This window comes from Silene latifolia, chromosome 11, assembly GCF_048544455.1.
Source record: "Silene latifolia isolate original U9 population chromosome 11, ASM4854445v1, whole genome shotgun sequence".
Lineage (NCBI taxonomy): Eukaryota > Viridiplantae > Streptophyta > Magnoliopsida > Caryophyllales > Caryophyllaceae > Silene > Silene latifolia.
The window spans coordinates 11424461-11430995 of NC_133536.1; the positions used below are offsets into that span (position 1 = coordinate 11424461).

At 40.2% G+C, this 6535-nt stretch overlaps 1 non-coding gene across 1 annotated transcript; it reads left to right on the plus strand.

Moving 5' to 3' along the window:
* Positions 1–1429: 1429 nt before the first annotated feature.
* On the plus strand, positions 1430–1536 carry LOC141615526 (small nucleolar RNA R71). Its single transcript, XR_012529943.1, has one exon. It is a non-coding gene; the product is annotated as a small nucleolar RNA R71 (small nucleolar RNA).
* Positions 1537–6535: the final 4999 nt, after the last annotated feature.

Genomic DNA, 6535 nt, shown 5'->3' on the forward strand with positions numbered 1-6535 from the left:
GGGGTCCTTAAGTTTCGGGGGAGACTTATTTTGTAAGAGTGCACTACACTCTTCGGTGAAAGCAATGGTCTCAACCTCATTGAAGGATCGCTTCTTTGAGAGAATTTCCTTCATAAACTTTGCATAAGAAGGGACTTGGGTAATCAATTCCATAAACGGGACGGTGACTTGCAAATTCTTACAAACTTCCAAAAATTTAGCAAACTTACCTTCCTCCTTGTGCTTTGCTAGAAGATGGGGAAATGGTACTTGAACAACTTCTTTGGGAGGAGCATCCTCCACATCTTTCTCATTCTCATTGGGAATACTCACCTTTGTTGGAACGGCATCACTCTCCTTAGCATTAGGAGAGACTTCTTCAACAATTACCTCATCACTTTCTTTGGGCATAGGAGACTCAACATTCTTGGCATCAAGCTTGCTCTTCCTCTTTAGCATCAACAACCGGTGAGGAAATGGCACACGATCTTTAACAATAGGCTCTTCACTAGCCTTCCTTTTATCATTTCCCCCAAGCTTAGCCTTTTTAACAACCACCTCTTCATCCAAAGTCATGGATGGCCCATCATAGCTTGAACCACTTCTCAAGGAAATAGAATTAACGGTTTCATGTGGTTGCTCACCTTGAGGAGGTAGTTGACCATTCTTCCTTTGAGAGCTAGAAGCGGCTAATTGAGCCACTTGTTGTTCTAACATCTTGACCGCGGCACTATGAGCTTGATCATTCTTTTGAATTTGAGCCAACAATTCCCTTTGCATTTGGACGATCATGCCCTCGAGCTTACCCACTCCTTGATTGTTTTGTTGGCCATTTTGTGGTGGATTTTGTTGGTAATTGTTTTGTGGGGGCCTTTGTTGATTTTGATAACCCGGTGGAGGGATATACTTTTGTTGTTGAGGAACATAGGCATTTTGTTGTGGTGGGGGTTGAGGGTTAAGCACATTGTTGCTATTGTAAGACAAGTTCGGGTGAAATTTTGTATTTGGGTTATAAGTGTTGGAAAATGTACCCGGTGGATATAAACTTTGTCTTAAAGCTTGAAAAGCATTTACCTCTTCAATGGGGGCTCGGCAATGAGCGGCATAATGACCCGCACCTCCACAACCGTCACAAACAATGATTTGGCTTGTTGAAGATACAACATTGAGTTGTTGGATGGAATCTTTAGCATCTCTTTCCGCCAATTGTTGTTGAAGCAAGGCAATTTGAGCTAGCAAAACGGAGTTGGTGGAGGATTCTTCTTTACCTTTGGATAGCACAACTCGAGAATTGACATATTGGGCATCATGGACCGCCATAGATTCGATCGTGGCATGAGCAAGGTCGGTGTCAATTTGATCAAACCGCCCATTGTTGGCGGAATCAAGAATCCTTCGGGACTCGGCACAACATCCATTGTAGAATGTTATTGCTAGAAACCAATCATCTAGCCCATGATGTGGGCATTGCCTTTGAAGCTCTTTGTACCTCTCCCATGCCTCATATAAGCTCTCAAGAGCTTGTTGACGGAATCCGGTGATTTGGCTCCTCAAAGTTTGAGTTTTCTCCGGTGGAAAAAACTTTTGGTAAAAGGCAAGAGCCAATGTCTCCCAATTGGTGATTCCCATGGCGGTGCGGTCAAGGCTATTGATCCAAAGCTTGGCCTTGTCCTTCAAAGAGAAAGGGAAAAGTATTTCCCTTATTTGGGCTTGGGTGACGCCCGTTTGACGGATCATGGAGCAATAGTCACAAAAGTTTTGCACATGCAAATTAGGATCCTCCAAAGGACTTCCTCCAAATTGCTTTCTCTCCACTAGGCTAATAAAAGCCGGTTTGATCTCGAAGTCCGGCGCGGTGATTTGAGTGGTTGTGATTCAGTAGGAAGCATGGCCGCGGTGGGCTTTGAATGATCGGAAAGTTTCACCATCTTTTTGGTAGTAGATGGTGATGGTGGTGGAGATGATGAACTTGAAACCTCCTCCTCTTCAAGAATCTCTAGATCGTCTAAGTGAGACTTTCTAGCACTTTCGGCTTGTACGGGAGAAGAGGCTTCTTTCACTTCCTTCCAAAAACGTCGTCTTCTCCTAAAGGTTTTCTCGGGATCGGAATCCGGTGAAAGCAATTCTCCCTTGCGTGAAGACCTGGGCATAAGACAACAATTTCTAGAGAAGTGATAAGTAACGGTCTCAAGGAACAAGTGTTCCCCAAGACAAAGGAAAACAAGATAAAAATCGACAATTCAAAAAGCAATAAAACCGTTTCCCCGGCAACGGCGCCAAAATTTGATAGGCTTATCGCGTACCTATGCAAAGATAAATACCCTAGACAACAAATTAATGTAGCAATAGGGGTCGAACACAAGGAAACGGGAATTACTTCGTGAATTGCTATGGGTAGATTTTTATCAAGGTCGATTACGATTTGGTTTAGTTTGATTGTTTGATGATTAAAAACAATAATGATGTAAATTATATAATAAAAGAGAGTCTAAGGGTTTCGGGTCACACATGCAAAGATAAACATATGATCATGATAAATTCGGTACTAATAACATTGTCAATTGCTTAGGCTTAAAGATACCCATCTTACGATATTAGCATCAACCATAGACCGGGTCCTAGAGAAACTCTCGTCCATGACTAGGTCGTCCTACTATACATGCTTAGTCTAATTCAATTCCGTGCCTCTCGACTTATAGAACGAATAAACAAACTTAATCAAATGAATAGGGCCCTAAACAAAGATTAAACATTGTGGCACAAGCATGTGATAGAAGCAATATGAACATTATTATTAATCTATTTTATCATGTTATATACTTGATTTATGCATGGCTCCCTAGCCCTTAGACTAGGAAATTTAGCTACTCATATTTGTAAAGGAAATGCAAATGATATTTAGATTATAAGGCATATTGTAGTAATTATAACTAAAGTGGAAATTGTATACTAATGATGAAATGTATAGGACTAATACTAAACTCATAAACAAAATACAAAATGTAAATAAGAGAAAGATTACCAAAGTAGTAGCTTGATAGAACTAACTTGGAAACCAAATGCTTGAATATATGATAACCAAATGTTTAACAACTACAAGATTAACTAATTTGTAAACTAATATGAAAACTATTGAGAGATTATATTGCTTAAGGCTATGAAGAACTAAAATGAGACGTGAAGAAGATATATCCAAAGCCTCGGAATACCTCTCCTATTTATAGGAGAGGAAAGCAAAACGTAAACATTGAAGATGTCTATGGCCCCGATCGGGGTTGCATGGCCCCGATCGGGGTCGTGTGTCTCTCGGTTAATTCGCTTAATTCTCCTCTTAATTTCTTAAGGAATCCAATGTTTGCGATAAATGCTCCTTAATGCACCCGGTTAATGCTTCATAAATCTTTCATTGAGCATGTAAATGAGCATCCTAAGCTTGTTAGAATCTTATGATTTCCACCTTGACTTGGACTTGAACATTTGGGCTTTGACTTTGATTGTTGGCAACATTTGCAATTCTCACTTCAATCCACCAATTTCTTCATGCAAAACCCAATCCAATGCTCCATGCTTAGTCCAACACTTGGTCTTGTTTAGCTTAATGAACTTAGTGTATAAAATGATAGAAAAAAGCCTCTAAATGCTTAGATTCCTACAAAAACATGTTAAGACAAGCAAATACACTAGAACAACAAATATTAGCTCATGACACTATGATAAGTGCTAAATAACAAATAAAATGAAGCTAATATAGGGGATAAAAGTATATAAAATATGCACTTATCATCATTCATATTGGGTTTCTGGGATTCATCGTTGATATATCTTCATCTGTTTATTCATTAATTCGCCATCGATTCATCATGTTTAGTTAATAATTCGTTTAGTTAGTTTGTTTAATCATTCATTAACATCGACCCTTCACATAATTAATCCGTCTTATCCATGTTTTACTGTTTTATGACCTCAATCATATGTAAATAATCTGCTAATAACTTTCATCCGAGTCTAAAATCATAATTAATCCATTAGTTTACCAATTAACATTAACGGTTTGCAGTTCCGGCTTCACAGCCAGAACTCACCCTTGGAACGAGCGCAAAGAATCGCTGCGCCTCTTCCAAAGGGCGATTTAGCTGCTTTGTTCAGGATGAGTTCTCGTCCTCGAACTCCTTCCGCGCCTTGACGTAGTATAATTAGCTTACGTATTAATCAACTATTAATCGTATTATCACCTTCTGACTTGTTCGTATTTCTTTGTTTTATTCTTTTATTCTTTTCCCAAATTATCCGTTTTAAAGGTATTTTCGACATAAATCGCCTATTCCAATGTAATTAATGTAATTTTCATTATCGTAATTCATAATTATTGTATTTCTTTTATCACTTGTATGTTTTCACATGAAATTCAACATTAAATCCTACTTCGACCCAATTGTTTGCTGATTACGTGTCAACCGACTTAGTATTAATTCTCACATGCTAGGATTAAAACTTGGATGTTGCATTCATGCATATAGCCGACGATATATCAAGTACGAATAACTTCCCTAATCATTAGTAGAGGCCGCTATCGAGGCGGGCGGGATTAGGTGTTCGATCAAAAGAGCTTCCTAATACGTACCCTCACCCCTTACTCCAGATCTCCGTGAGCACCCGTGTTCATTGGCATCCACGAGAGTCATTCTAGACATAGAATGCTAAGGGTAACGATTGCTTAGTGTTCATGTCACTACTTTGTGTCTTGACATGACACGAGGTATTCGAACGGTTCCAATTTCCCATAAAAATTGGTGGCGACTCCATACAAAATGCAAACGCTTGTTTTCGAGCCCTTCACCAAGCGCCCCCGTGGGCGGCCCGCTGTCCACACGAGGAGAATGACATTTTACTCCTAGAGAGTAATGAACCCGCTACCTATAAAGGTGCTATGGCCTGTTCCGACTCAAAGCTATGGCTTGAAGCCATGCAATCCGAGATGGACTCCATATATGAGAATAACGTATGGGATCTAGTTGATTTACCTAATAAGGTAAAACCTCTACAGTGCAAATGGCTTTACAAAATAAAGCGTTCTGTAGACGCGCAACCAGATATCTATAAGGCACGACTTGTGGCAAAAGGTTTCACTCAAGTGCACGGATTGCATTATGATGATATTTTTGCACCTGTAGTCATGCTACGTTCCATTCGGATAATCTTAGCGATTGCCGTATTTCATGATTATGAGATTTGGCAAATGGATGTGAAAACCGCCTTCTTAAACGGTTATTTGGAGGAAGAGTTGTACATGGTGCAACCCGAAGGTTTCATAGATCCTGAACATCCTAAGAAAGTATGCAAGCTTAAGCGTTCCATTTATGGACTTAAGCAAGCTTCTCGGAGTTGGAATCATCGTTTCGACCAAGTGATAAAAGAGTATGGCTTCATTCGATCGGTCGAAGAACCATGCTTATATATCAAGTCGAGTGGGAGCAAGATTGTATTATTGATATTGTATGTGGATGACATACTCTTGATTGGGAATGACATTCCTCTCCTTTCTTCGGTTAAAGAATGGTTGAAGAACCATTTCCAGATGAAAGATCTGGGTGAGGCACAGCGTATTTTGGGAATCTGTATCTACCGAGATAGATCACGACGGACGTTATCACTTAGTCAAGAGTCTTATTTGGATAAGGTTCTTGAGAGGTTCAAAGATGACCAACTCCAAGAAGGGGAACCTTCCTATGACGATCGGGATGCGATTGAGCAAGTCTCGATCACCCACGACGCCCTGAAGGTATTGAGCGCATGAGTCGTGTTCCTTATGCATCTGCAATAGGATCGATCATGTATGCCATGATATGCACACGTCCAGACGTGGCATATGCATTGAGTATGACGAGTCGGTACCAAAAGACTCCAGGTGAAACACACTGGATAGCAGTCAAAAATATCCTCAAGTACCTACGGAGGACTAAGGATTGGGTATTGACTTATGGAGGCGATACCAAGCTATGCGCGATTCTGATTACGCAGATGCTAGCTTCCAAACGGATCGAGATGATTCAAAATCTCAGTCCGGGTTCGTCTTCACTCTTAATGGTGTTGCGGTCACCTGGAAGAGTTCCAAACAGAGTGTTGTAGCAGATTCTACTATCGAATCCGAGAACTATGCCGCTCGGAGGCAAAGGAAGCGATATGGATGCATCAATTCTTACAAGGGCTTTCGGTAGTTCCTAGTTCGAATGACCCGATCACCATCTATTGTGACAATAGAGGTGCCATCTTCCAGGCTAAGGAGCCAAAGTCTAGCAACAAATCTAGACATGTACTTCGGAAGGCTCACCTGATCCGTGATTACGTGGAGCAAGAAGAGATAGTGATTGACAAGATTGCGACGGATTATAACATCGCGGATCCTCTCACCAAACCGTTGAATTATGATAAGCATGTAGGGCATGTTAATTCCATGGGAATTAAACATGTTCCTGAGTTGTAGTACTTGATTATGGATTTGATACATTATCTTTTTCATATATTATTTATAACTTCATCGTTTTATATATATAATATT